Here is a 14,620-nt window from a genome sequence, read left to right as displayed (position 1 = left end):
ATCCACACTCTCTCCCCGAGGCAGCTGGCGAGGGGTGCGGGACCCGGCAGGCACTGAGTTGTCATGTGAACAAGTCACTCCCTGGATAAAAATGTAATTTAAAAAAAAAAAAAAATCAAAAGATATAGACTAAAGAGCGACTGGCTGCTCAGTCATGCTCTAACAAACAAGCAATTGATAGATATAACCCCTAATTAGTAAGTAGTTACTCCTATTGTAAACGGTACTCAGCAAGAGAGAAAAGCAGTAACATACACCAGGAAGAGAGCAGTGATACAGACAAGACAGCATCACCCCAGAGCCTAGCATCCCCCCAGTGCCCAGAATCCATGCATGAGGGACGCATGGCAGGTGATTTCCCACTGGATTCTATTCTATCACTTGTCAGGATACCACCACTATAAAACTGCCTTGCTCGTTTTTGTGGTGGTTTGGCTTTTTTCCCCTTTGTATTTCTTTTTGCTATAACTAAGGGAAGATTTGCCAAGAAAGTGTGGTTTTCACACTCTAAGATGCCTTTTCCATAGCTGATGGCATAGAGCAGGGCACCCGTGAAAGCACCTGATGTGAGCAAATTTATTCTTTAATACAATAAACCCTTATCTGAGAAAGATTTAATCCTTCCCGCAGTGGGTGGTTGCAGTGTTAATAAAGGGTGCATAGGTAGAAGGAGGCAGCCAGCACCAGGCGGACACGTGGATCAACTCCTCTGCCAGGGCATGAGGAGAAGCAGGAGCTGATGATAATGAGACAAAGTAAAATTGTCTACATCTTCACAGAGCAGGCTGAAAACAACCCAAGGAAAACAAGATGAAGAGATGTTTGCAGATCCAGGAAGCTTCGTGGTGATAAAATAAAGCCATGGAGACATGAGTCTTGTTCTTTTCTATGCATAATTTTGAAATAAGGATATTTATGTGGCATTTTGTAGCCTTTCCATTATTTTTTTTTTCAGGGATTCTCATTAAATTATGGAATACTGCCTCAGTATTTGAATGAGTATGAATTACATATCTGGCTAATGAGTCGAGAAAAAAAATCAAAAAAATGTATGCTTCACACCCCTTTTTTGTGTTAGCATTCAATGCACATGCTCATGTTTCACTGGCACAAATGCTTCTGAAAGATGAATTTCAAAGTAAACTGCCAAAGTATATCCTGAGTGGGAAAAAATACTGCCAGAACCCAAGAACATAACTGCATTTGCTAAATAAGGTAATTAATAATTATTGCTTGAAGCCTAATAAATCATAGCATTCATAATTATGGAGTTTCCAATGGGTGACAGCAAGGCAGCACTCCCATGCACACTTGCTAAGCAAACTAGTTATAGGGAAACCATGCCCTGTAGTGATTCTACTTGTCAGAAAGCAAAGATGAAGGATCCCCTTCCTCCCCCCCGACTGTTTCTGCAGAATGTATTTGTCCCATCTTTCCATCTGGGAGTCAGTGTCTCCGGTCGCTTCTCAAGACCCCACTTGTCAAATGAGTCCTGTCTCTGAAATATTTATACATACTCCATCACCTATATTTCACAGCTCTGTTAAGAGGTAGACAGTCTCTGGGACAGCTGCTGTGTTCAAAGAGAGCAAATCATATAAAGCACGACACCAGGCAAGCCGCGACTGAAGAACCATGTGAGGCCAAGGTCCAGTTGCATGAACATTAATTATCTCTGTGTCAATGTTTTCATGCTATAGTCTGGTGCAGTCTGTCATTTCTTTCTTTCCTGGGATGATGCAACTATCTCTGGGCCCCGGCGATCTCTTCAGCTTGTGGCCTGACATTTCTATCACCTCTTTCCTGTTCATTTTCTTCTCAGCAACCCATCCAAGAATGTCTCCAGGATCTATGATGTTTGATCTCTTCGTCCCCTCCCTCCTTCCACACATATATGGAAGCTTTACTGCAACATTTCTCTCACTATGCCCACTGAAAGGGAGTAGTAATAGAAAGTAGGAATAGAAAAGGAACATAATGGAGCACCTTAAAGGGAATGGGCAAAGCCAGGGTGACTCCAAATGCTGCAGGGGAGGTGAGACTTTTGAAGGGGAAAGCTGGAGGACTCTGTAGCACTGCAGCAGAGATGTTAGCAGGGAGATGGGAAAACAAGGGAATTCTAACTGCACCATAGGTCTGCATCGAGGAGCTGAGCATGCAGGGTTGTTCCTGTGTTGCTGTTGAGCTGGAGCAGGTTCTGCAGCACTGTGGGACAGGGTAAGTGTCTGACCTGAGGTAGTGAGATTGGGCAGCAAAGGAGCTAAAGAGGGGAAACTGGGAAAGGCAAGGGAAAGCCAGTGTGTGCGAGGAAGGGGAGCCCCTTCAAACTGCTACAAGCAAACTAGAGACAACAGCACCAGGTAGTCTGCAACACACAACCTGCTGGAAGATGGGAAGCTGGGCAAAGCTACAATGACAGGATGCAGCTAAACTGCTGTCTGTTTTCTTTCTGTTTAACTGGTCTTCTCAGGAAAACTGTAGAAAAATTTATTAAAAAATCCTGGTTTGCCATTCTGAAGTGCTGGAATCAGAATCTCTTTGTGCAAAAAAAAATTCCCCTGGCCTAGAGCAGTGTTTCCCATCATTCATTACACCAGGCTGGTGCTGCTGCAGTCTAGATCCTCCTGGGTATCTCCTGCTTCCAGTATGAAGCATGCCAAGAGAGGGCTATAAATCCCAAGGGTTCTGCTTTTCTGTCCTCAGTTCTCCTCATCTCCATTCCAGGGAATACACCTATGCTGTGCTCACTTTCTTCCCAGATGCATTTTACAACACTAGTGGTACCTCTGAGTCTCTTGTGTATCCTCTGCATTTTTGATTACCTCTCCTCATCACAGATAGTGTTTGGTACTGAAAGGAGTGATGGAGAGGGAGTCCATCTCTATTCTTCACCCAAGGTATTCATCCTACCTGAGCATTACCACTCTTCCTCCCTGCACTTCCCAGATGCTGCTAGTCACAGGGCTGTGCTGGGATTTCTGACAGCTAGTTGCTATTGTGTTGGGTTCCGCTATTCCTGCCCCCTGCCTTCACTCAACTCTACTTTGACAAACTTCTGTTTCCTGGTTAAGGCTTATTTGAAAGCCATTGCAATGCCTTGCCCCTGTGATCTTAATGTGTGGCCCACTCTTCTTTCCCCAGCTCAAGTGCTCACCCCGTGCCCCCCTCACTTCCCCCTTCCCGCTTGTGCACTAAACCCACAGGCTTTTAACTCAACATTTTCTACCAATCTCTCTGCTTCTTAGCCTATATATCTAGTTTGCCAGAGATCCTGCTGGGTTAGGATTTTTTGCTCTTATGCTTTAGGAGAGATTTGGGCTGGTATAGGGGCTCAGACGTGTCTCAGCATCACGGGGAACATATTTTTCTTGTTTCACCTTTTCTTTGATCTTTTTTCTCTTCTGCCTGCTTCTCCTTCTACATTCATGCTTTCTTCTTGTTTCCCACCTTCCCTTTCATGTGTAAAAAGTGAGTTGAGAAAATGTCAAGCTGATTCTGGTCAAAGGAACTTGTTCTTCCTTTCTTCCACTTCCTTTTATTGCCTCAGTGCCCTCTCCTAGCCCACATCTCCCAGACTGCACTGGAGAGGGATACTTTTTCACAAAGAGCAGATACAAAGGGTTTGGCCATGATTCTGCCCTGTTCATGCCCTCTGCCACTACAAGCGAAAGGTATATCGATTGCAGACTTCGTCAGTGCCAGGCAGCTGATCTAAAACATGTGATCTCTACCCTGCAGTGGAGGTGGTGGTGCAGGTGACAGCAAAGGAGCTGCTCCTGAAGCAGATGCCTCCAGACAGAGGGCTGTGCTGGAACCAGTGTCAGCACTCCCAGGAGAATGTGCTACTTGAATTTCCCCTGAGGGGTTTTAAACGAAAGTCACAGCGTGGGGATGATTGATCAGCTTGTACAACTCTTAGCTGGGACCTTCCTGTTTAGGCCTTGGTGGAGACAGCCTTTGGCTGCAGACAGCATATCATGTCTCCCTGACGAGAGGAGGAAACCATCCTGCAGAGTCACTTCTGTGGAAGTGCCCAGGTGAGGCTGTGGCTCACATGCCCTGACACCTCTCATTGGTGAGAGAACTCTCCAGCTGGTGTTCTCACTTCAGTTGCCCAGTGGCCACACTCGTTTTTGGGAAGCTGATCCTATTAGCAATACAGTGACTCAAAATAACACACAAGAAGTTCCTCAGTCCCATTTTGTCCTTTGAGCCACCCTCACTTCAGGAAGTTGAGCATTTTTGTTTTGGATATAAAAAGGTAGTTGCAGAGAAAACTGATTTTCTGCCAGAATCTCCCCTCCCTATCAAACCCAGCCCACAAGAGCTAGCAGAGCTGGTTGCAGAAAGATCCAACAGTGTGCCAGGCAGGCTGCAGAGAAGAACATCCCATTCAACTCCTGAAGGATCCCCACTGCTTCCTGGGGGAGCATACACTGCTGTTCAGAGGTGCAGCTCTCCACCAGCCTCCCACTGTAAAGCAACAATGAAAAACATTTGGAATCCATAGCTGTCAGAGCCAGTGTGCACTGCCACAGTCCAAACAGCTTGGGCAGTCAGACCATTACTGGGATGGGCTTCGTTCCACCCAGGAGAATGGCTGTGCAGTCCCCAGCTCAGCTGGCCATCACTGGCTGTTTTGACTGGAGATACCTGATTCAGCCCAGTGCCTGGTGGAGGCTTCCTCCTACTCTCTTTTTGGCAGCTCTTCAGCTGATTGCTATTTTCCTTCGCAACCACAAATCCACTCTCCGAGCCTGACCCATCTTCCCTCTACCCAGACTCCTTCCAGGAGGGTTATAAATAAACAAGCTTTGACCTGAATTTTGGAAATCCTGAGCCCAGAGTTCTTGTTCGAAATATAGTGGCCCCAGTGTACTTATCTCTTCCAGAGGCACTCAAAGATAGATGTGGACACTTATGTTTTAATTCAAAATAACTTATAAGGCCTGTTTCACTGTCCTTCCTTGCTCTGCTCGTACCTATAGCTCAGAGTGGCAGGTGAATACATCAGAGGGTTTCCAGAGGTTTAAGGAGAAAATGCAAAGAGCTACCTTACTGGGCAATGCATGTCTCAGTGCCACTGAACTTCCCTGCTTTGGGTCTGTAAGCTGATGAGGTCTGGAGGGATAGAGTGCTGCAAATCTTACTTCCGTGAAGGAGGATGCTCTGACCTCATCTGCAAGGACAGGGTCTCTCAGCCCTCATTTGTGTTCCTCAGCAGTCTCTGCACCTATGCCACTTGTATAAAAACATTATTTCATCTCAGTGTTTTGATCCTTTATGACATTAAGGAAACTTGGATGCCTGAAGTCCAAGCGTTTTGAGAAATGTGAAACACAAGAAAAGTCAAGGGCAGTTGGCTCCTCTATCTTAATCTAAAAGCCACTCCCTTCTCATGACCCAAATGTAGCCCATGGTGCAAAAGTAGCACACAAGGCTCAGCCACTTTAAGTGAGTTTGGGAGTAAAGCCCCTACAGTTAATTTGTGCAGAAGTGGTTTCCTTGTAGGGTATTGTATACAGTTTATGAGCTACCCTTACAAGTTGCTATTGCCTCTTCATTTTCAGGTGTTGTTTGCCATTGCTGCGGTACTTGACTCAAGGATCCAGTGAATTTTACTTTTGTGTTAAACTGTATGTACACACACACACACAGATACACACACAAATCCTTTTCTCTTCCATCCCGTGATACAGCTACATTTTTAACAAACTGCCTGTTGGAGTGAAAATATCTTGGAAATTCATTGCACAAATCCAGAAGTTGCAAAAGAAATATGCGAAGAAGAGAAAATGTTCAGAACTGTGCCTGCTGAAAGGATGTTAAAACACAACACACACACACACATACACACATGCACACACCAAGGATTGTGCTTTTTGGGGTGAGTCTGAAGCACAATTCCATGTTGCCTTTATGCTTAAATATTTTCACATCCTTAAGGCACAGCAGTATCCTTATTTTTCCTCTGTATCTTGATGCATTTTAGAAAATCCATGGTGAAATACTGTTTCAACTTAACATGACTATTTATAACACAATTGTACAGCAATTCAGAGTTAGAAGAACCATTACTGTAAAACTAAGTAACACTAGATGCTACATACAAGAAATTAACAGAAAAACCCTGTTGGGAGGAAATTCTAGATAAACCAACCGCTTTCACCAACATATTTTTCATTGGAGCTGCTCTTATCATTTTAGAGAAGCTGGGGCTGGAGCTGCCTGGGGACACAAGAGAGGTGTGTGAGTTCTCTGTAGCATTGAAACACTGCTCCTGGGGAGGCAGTTTACCAGCAGAGCTGCTCTTGCCAGGATCACCCATCTCCTCACTGCTCCCAAGTAACACAGCAAGTGAACCTGCACTGACGCAGAAGGGTTTTGCTGGCATGGCTGTCTCAGTCAGAAGCTGCACCCCTGATCAAAAGTGAGCATGAAGGAGCACTCTGCTGTGTGAGGAGGGGGCTGAAACACAGAGTCGAGGTGTGACTCACCCAAACTCAGGCAGCAAGGCAGAGGGATGAGCAGAGCTGGAACAGAATGCTTTCTTGCCTCATTTCTCAGCATGGCTGCAGACAGACAGAATTGCCACTGAACTGTGTATTCCAATGTATAATTACTTGCTTATTAGCTGGCTAGCTCATTTTGCCAAGAAAGTTAGCAGGAATTCGGAACAAAGACATTTCGCTTCTTGCTGTCTTTCAGACCAGAGAAATGGCAGATCATACAACCTGCTGGGAACCTCCACCTTCTCCACGCTTCACAGGCTGGCAGAGGTTGAAGTTTGATTGATTTCTCAGTTACATCTAGTCCTCAGAAGAAAGAGAAAAAGAGCTAATCATGCTAGCCTGATACTAAAGCCAGAGACTTTGATGGTTGTTGCTATTGCTGCTTCCAGAAGAGTGATGTGCTGGGCACACAGGTGATCTTGTACTGAGCCTTGAAGACGTTGGGAGCAGCCAGCTTTAGCACACACCGTTGCTTGGAACCTCACAGATGGGGAGGACTATGATACGGATTGTTAGCCTGAGGTAAAGCCAAATCCAGGGCCGCTGGAGCCAAGATAGGGCTTGACTTACCGATTGTTTAGGTGGCACTTTCCTAAAGCTTGAAAATGTAATCCCCTCTGTTGCAACCTCCCTCTAGGGGCTCACCAGTCACTTCAGTGTTTTAAGACATATCACTTCATGTCTGAAATGTTGCACACTCACCCTGTGGGTTTCCAAAGAAGTTTGTCCATGCAGCTCCCCAGGTGGCATGGTGAGGGGTGAGAGGCTTCTCCTTTCTAAACCAGCCCCTGCATCCAAACTTCCCCAGGCAAATCAGACAAGGGTTTTGAGCAGCAGGAACAGACTTCCCTATTAGCTATGTCAGTCAGTAAAATTAGTGGAAAGTAGCATAATTTTTAGATGGACCAAATCATTCAGATTACAGAGACAGAAGGAACCACTGCTGGTCTGATCTCCTGTTCTAATCAAAGTGCATTGTGAGGAACAACCTCCAGAGCTGATTTCTGATAAGCCAATAATAAACCATTCATTTCTATTTCACACAGAGCAGTGCCATATTCCATCAGGATGCACAAACCAGTATTCTGGAGGAACAATACACATCTGGAATCAGGTTTACAGCTCTTCAGCAGCCCTCAGATTTGCAGATACACCAATATCTGACTTGCTGGAAGGTTTCATGGCATGTGATTCTGTCACTGAGGAATAAATGCCTCTGATTTTCCTACTCTGATTTTTCCTGGTCTTTGGCGTCAGGAATGAGGGAGACAGATGCCACCTCTCCATCCAGCTTCAGGGAGGACTGGGGGAACCAGCAAGATCCAGGTGAGAAGGAGAAGCTGGTGGGGAGTCAGGCAGCACTGACTCAGGAATTAATGGGGTGGGCAGAGAAAGGAAGGGCTGGAAAATGGCCTGGGGGAGGGATGAAAGAGGGACACTGGGGCAGCTTGAAGCATGGGAGGAGAAGCAAGGACTGCTGGAAAGATGCTGGGAGCAAGTAGACAACTGAAACTTGGGGAAAGCCAGAATGAAGAAAGCACTGCTTGCTGGGGCAGGGACTGGAGGCCCCTGGTTGGGCTGATATGTGGTCCTGGGCCATGGGTAGGGCGAGGGGAGGCTTGTCAGGGGAAAGACTGGGCAGGGTCCCCAGGATCTGGCAGCTCTGCCCCTTCTTTCCGCCCACTTAGCCCTTATTTTTCTCCCTCCCACCTTTGTGCACCCCCTCACTTGCCTCACACCCTGCCTTAATTCCCTTACAGTCCTGCCCTTGGAATGAAGCCAGTAGAGTTGGAAGGGCTGAAATAAAGGAGCAGTCAGGGAAGAACAGGGTGAAAAGTGCTCCCCTGTGCCTGAAGATCCAGTCCAGCTGCCCTGGGCACACCTGGTCTTGGGGATTACATGGCATTGGGTCACTGCAGCTGACAGGGGCTGAGCTCATCCCTGCTCCAAGCATCCTGTGTGAGGTGTCTCATGTTAAATACTCTTCTGTATTCCCCATGTACCTCTGAGTCCCTGAAAACAGCAGACATACTCATAAAAGATGTCTGCGAAAAATTATTTTACAGAAACCAATAGATGCCTTTCTCTCTGGAAAATGAGCATTGGTTAATCAAGAAATTACCAATAAAAATTTCTCATATGAGCACTATTTCCCCCCCTTGTTTGTGTTGTTAGAGGATCACATTTCATTTTCAAACGGCAGTTCTACATTTATCATCCCTGATTTAGCAAATTGCCTCTTGCGGAAGCAATGTCTAACCTACCTTTATTTAAGATTTTGCAGGATAATGTGTTTATGTTGGACTCAGAGAGGCTCACGAAAAAGTGGCAAACATATTGCAGTGGAGGTAATATAAATGATTTTAGATTCAAAATATTCCTTCTCAAGTAACACTTTCAGAAAATATTGTATTGTCAGTAAGACTTAACCCTAAAATCTTGAAGCAAGAGGATTTTTGTTGTCTTTCTCCTTTTTTTTTTTTTTTTAACAGGGATCAGAATTAACCTTTCAATAAGCATCTCTTTGTAGTCAAAATAGAAGAAGGTGAAGATACCTCTTTAATCAGACTTTGCTCAAGGCTTATCAGCAGGGTAGGAAAAATTTAATTTTGCAGCCCAAAGATTTTCACTTCACCCTTGGGCAAGCAAGAGTCAACTGTGTGGCAGCAGCAGAGTGGGTCTCTCCCTGGATATGCTTCTTCTTTTCTATCCTCTTTATAGCAAGCAGCTTGGAGGGGAAAGGCTGGACAATGGGGTCATGCCTGCTGCAGCCACAGCCATCCCCACCTCTTCCAGCCAAGCAAACCAGGCTGCTCGCAGCAGGCTGCTGGCAGCCCCTGGCAGGCTCCTGCCTTTGGCAGCCAGCAGTTTGCCCATGCTTGAAACCAGCCCTGTCTGCAATAAGGTAGAGGAACTCATATCTGCAAAGCTGAGTCCGGAATCCTTATCTTATAGCTGCAACTGGAGCTCCCACTACAATGGAAGGATGCAGATAATTGGGCTATCTTGTAGAACACAAATTGTTCTGCCCTATAAACTGCAGTCAGTGCACATGATGCAATCTCACTGTGCCAGGGTGGAAAGGGGAGTCTTGGGAATAGGGGTGGCTTGCTCACCCCAAGCAGGAGAGAACTTCTGTGCCCTCGGCACACACAGCTAAACTGCAGGGGATCGCACGTATGAACCCTTTCCATTTGAGCTCTGTGGGAATGCTATCAAGCTGATGATTTTCTGTGAAATCAATAAGAAAGTAAGAGGGCATCAACAAAATCATTAATAATTTCTCCCAATTATAATCTAGTTTCTTCAAATACAGCTGTTGCTGGAGCCTCCAGCCAGAATTAATGATACGGAAAATCTGAAGGACAATAAACAGTATATCCGTGAGCTAGCAGGATGTGAACAAACAGTAAACAAAAATGAAAATGTCAAAGGGGTTAAATCTTTAATAAACTACTGTTCCAATATTGTTTGATAAGCTCCCCTTCAGATGTCGCACAAATATTGTTCCTTGCTTTCAGAGCCAGCCTGGTCTTTTTCAAGCCAAACACATTTCACGAGACAAAATTGTAGAGGAACTGAAATGGGCCTTTAAAAGAGAAACAGATTGTAACCTCATTCTTACATTTTAAAAGCAATAACATGAATGCATGATTACGCATTCCTCATAGCTGGGATTCCTCATTCCTCACAGGTACAGAGCCTGTCCTGTGTTCGGCACAGAGCTCACTGACGTTCAGAACCTTCTGCTGTTTATAAAGCGAACCGAGCAGGTACATTTTGCAGTTGTTAATACCAAGGGTAATAATATACACACACACATTCATCTGCCCACACAAGCACAAAAAGGTTAATACCAATCTGAAAATATTTTGTATGGCAGAAAGAATACAAAATCATTGTCAGTGGAGTTGTTGGAAGACAGTATCAGTTAATGGAAGGTTTGTAGTCTTGGGCACACTGTCCATCCTGGGCAGCCACTATCTTACCTTTTTTAAAGCACTTTATCAAGTGTTTTGTGATGAAAACCACCACAATCCCTGTGTGTCTGAAATAAGTAAACAGCAATGCAAATGAAACAGGCACATTTATGAAGCCAAGGAAGGAAAGGATAAGTTTTCTTAGGCTTGATTTTATGTCACAGGTGCATTTTGTTTCTTTTAGACCTCTCACGAGTGACTCAAAATGCCAAATTCTAATCTCCCAAGACTCAGAGACAATCAATCAAAGGGGAAATGCTGAATTCCCAGTATCCAGCCTGCTCTAAGAAAGCCGGTCGGCTGTGTAATGCAACCTAATCTGTTTCAAGCATCAGATTTTTTGTTTCTTTCCCTGGTTCACGTATATACACACATCCAGTGGGAGAGAGAGAAAGAAAAAAAGAGAGAAAGGGAGGGGAAGAGAGAGGCCACATCTACACGTATCTATAACTGTTGGAAGAAAATAGCTAATATGTGGAGCTAGAACTGGAGAAGGTGAGATTGCTCTACAATTCCCTTGGTGAACTGCAACTAAGATTGGTCCAGAACAATCATAAATAAAATACTGCATGGAAGACAAAAATCAAGGCATGTTTTTAACCGTCTGGTGGGGGGAAAATAGCTATGGATTCTGACTGGGAGAAGCAGATAGCGATGAATTATGAGAATAGGGCACTGCTGCTGCTGCAGCCACTGCTGCAACTGCCACAGCTCAGCTCTTTTCCATCTGACAGAAGGGCCCTTGGGCAGGCACAGATGAGTCAGACTTGTGTGTGTGCAGGCATCTCTGGAGAACCCCAGTTGTTCCCTGCCATTTGTGTGACACTGCTTCAGGGTTTGAAAAGAGTCATGCAGCCCCTACATCCTGAGAGCACCCTTTCCCTTTGCACTTACTTTTCCCAGTGTCCAAGATGTGGCCAACCCTGATGAGCACAGCATGGCTGGCTGGCATCATGCAGGAGGGATCTCTACAGGCTCCAAGCAAGGGTGATACTGGCATCCTCCGAGTGGTGCACCAAAAGTCCTCAGCTGATGCTGAGATGCAGAGAAGGAGCCATTGAGGACATCTGTGTTGGAGCCATCTTTCTTGCACTCCTTGGGGACACCTGCACCCAAGGATGTGCAGCAGGCACAGTGCAGAGCACCAGGATTTGGCTAACACAATTAAACCTGTAGGTTACCTGTTAGCACTGGTGAATAGTCCCCTTTGGCTCCGGGAAGCACCTCAGCCCCTGAGCAAAGCTGTTGTTGGCCCAAATGCCAACAAGACAGTGGAAGCAGAAGGACAGTGTTTTGAGCTGGAGACTGGCCAAAGCACATATCCAGTGTATCCACTGTGTGAGAAGCTCTTGCCTGCTTGCAAAAGAGAAACTATGCCAGCACTGGCACCCTGGATTGCTTTTTTTACAGAAGACTTAGCTGTTGGATTGAAGCTGAGATGTTTCCTATCCTCAAAAGACTATTTTAAGCTCCACAGAGAGCAGTTGTTGAACAAGCTCTGTAAATACAGAAGAGCAGTAGCAAATTCATTTCACCTTATTAGCTAATGGCTTCCCCTTCAGGAAAAGAGATTCCTGAGGAAAGAAACAAACAGTGCTGTCTCTGCCGTCAAGCCTGACCTGAGCTTCCCTGCAGCAGGCTGCTCCCTTCAGCACCTGAGAAGGAAAGGGGCACCCCTCTGATAATTGTGTCTGCCTTCAAATACAGGACTGTGGGCTGAGGGCTGTGGCAAAGGAGGGGAGATGAGCTGGGTGAGGAATTATTGCTTTCTGTTCCTTGATACCTTCTGGGAAAAAATTAGGGATACTTAGCTGCTGTCACGCAAACATTTTATGCAAATCTTATCTTTGTCTTCTGCATACTGGTACATAATTTGCATCTGATTATCAACTTTGGGTCTATTGTTTTATTCTAAACAGAATTCCTGTTGCTGAAAGGTGTTGGATTGACAACCCCAGTGAATAAAATCATCTCATCATCTCTCTATCAAGAGGGTAGGAGAGAACAGCTTCTCACACAGGGCTCTGCCCTTATTCCTCAGCCAGGGCCAGCAGTGAGGATGCCAGCCCTTGGCATCTTCTGAGCATGCCAGCTGATGTAGAGCAGGGCTATGAATATGGAATCTCTGAGAACTTTCTGCAAAGACAACCCAAAACAACTTATAAAGGAACAAAATTCTATTGGGTCAGATTCACATGTGTGCTACACACACAAAGGGTTCCAGCATGTAGCTGGCTCTGGATCACACCCAAGGATGATAAAACAGTTTACATGGTGAGATCTTCACACCCAAAATGAAGGCCTTTAGTCTCCTGACCTAGAGGAGTGGAGGTATTTGCTCCCTTTGGCACATGCACAAGTATTGCCAGCTGGATACAGCCCTGTCTCCAGCAGCAGCAACACCCTTGATCCTTTTCTTACTGGATGTCTTGCCTTGTGTCTTAAAGTAAAAATATTTGCCTGGAACTAAAGTGCCTCAAGTCCATTGGAGTCAGTGACCTGACTGTTCTACTTCGTTTACCCTGGCTGAGAATTTGGCTCAGGTACACCACATTAGCAGGAATATTCTGGGAAGCCGCATGTAGGAATCAATGACAAGCAGAGATCACAGTCTTCAAGTTTTGCAACACGTGGATCTTATCACTTACCTCTTCTTTCTCCAGAAAGATACTTGTCTTTCATCTTGAATGAAGGCACAGGGTGCCTTCCCCTCCCCAGCACTGGGGAAGAACAGGAACTATTCACCATAGCTACAGGATGAAATGGGGACTGAATCAATCCTGCAGCGCAAGGCTGCTTCAGTCAAACCAAAGGATGAGGACAAACTACTCTTAACCTGATTCTTAGGCTTCAGCAATCACAGCACTGAGCAATAGGAGTCTGTCCACTTGACTTTGGGATGGATGCCTGTTCTAGCTGTGTTTGTCCCATCGATAAAATATTCAGGCCCACTAACAGCTGCTTCTGTAAGAGTGCCAGATTAAGACAAATAATGCAGACTTAGTGCTCTTTACATGGATTGCATGGGCTGACCCTGCTGCAATATGCACACCCACAAATCTTCTCATCTCATTACCTCATTGAACACGGCTGCTGCTCTGTGAGGACAGGAGCCGGCTGATACCTCGACAGAATTCGAGCATGACATGCTGAGTCAGAGCTGGAAAGAGCTGACTGAGACCTCAGGGTCTGCCTTGGTGGGGAGGTGGACCCTGTAAAAAAATGCAGCCTCAAGAAGAACACTGGACAGCCCTGATGGACAGGACCCTTGGAGTTGTGGAGGAGCTCATTAAGACACCCCTCATTATTCCTGTTCTTGCTCTTTGCTAACACCATCTTAGTATTTTACTTCCCTTCTTCTTGCACAGCCAGTTTTGGGTTAAGAAGGGAGGAGTATGCATTGCGTAAACGAAGCTTGTTGTTTTTCTTTGAAGTATGTGGAAAGGCTTTGAAAACCCAACTGTAGCCGTTCCCAATAATCTCAGCTTTCTGCTCTATTTCTCTGGTTAACCTTGCTGACTCAAAACAACAAAAAGCATAGCCTGAAGGATATAGTGCTCAGTGCTTTCTTAACTTTCCAATGGCATTTTCCCAGAGATATTTTCTTTCTGCTAAGATCTTTGAAGTCCATTCTTCTCTTTCTGTGTGGATTCCCACTGAGACCAAATGACTTCCCAGCCTGTTTCCCCAGGCCTTCATGGGGAGGAAGCATGGCTGCCTTCCCCAGGTGATAACAAGAAGGAAGAGTCAGTGAGGGGCCTGCTGAGATGACAGCAGTAAACAAGTGAACACAGAGAAATGTTTTCTTCCCAGAAGATGGTGGGAGTGAGATCTTCCCTCACTCATGTCCCAGTTAGAAAATGACAACATCATCTACTAGGATATTGCTGTGCCCATCTAGTAAGACTGAGCAAGACTCATTTTCATATTGCTTTGCAATCAACTCAAAATGTCACTCTTACCTGAAGAAAATTTTCTTTCCCCAGCCACACTTGTTTCCCCCCAACCCTAGCTGCAGTTACAAACTGATTGCCTGGAGAAGGAAGTGATGGGAACTTCACATTAAGGCAGGCACCTGTCAAGCTTTGCTAAGATACTTGCCCGGAAGGAGAAGGTGAAATGTGGCAA

The 14,620-nt window shown here is 45.5% G+C and overlaps 1 long non-coding RNA gene across 3 annotated transcripts in view; it reads left to right on the top strand.

Annotated features, from left to right (window-relative positions):
- LOC108448642 overlaps positions 1-7,740 on the top strand; it is a 9,409-nt gene extending 1,669 nt beyond the window's left edge. For 2 of the 3 annotated variants that reach the window (XR_001864606.1, XR_001864607.1), the window contains exon 2: positions 6,709-7,740. This is a non-coding gene — a long non-coding RNA (uncharacterized LOC108448642). The remainder of the gene's footprint in view (positions 1-6,708) is intronic. The other variant, XR_001864608.1, reaches the window with a different exon arrangement.
- The last annotated feature ends 6,880 nt before the right edge of the window (positions 7,741-14,620 follow it).

The sequence above is a fragment of the Corvus brachyrhynchos genome, unplaced genomic scaffold (genome assembly GCF_000691975.1).
Source record: "Corvus brachyrhynchos isolate BGI_N302 unplaced genomic scaffold, ASM69197v1 scaffold188, whole genome shotgun sequence".
Classification (NCBI taxonomy): Eukaryota; Metazoa; Chordata; class Aves; order Passeriformes; family Corvidae; genus Corvus; species Corvus brachyrhynchos.
Note: the sequence above shows the minus strand (reverse complement) of the source record. Positions and strands in the feature narration are given on the sequence as shown.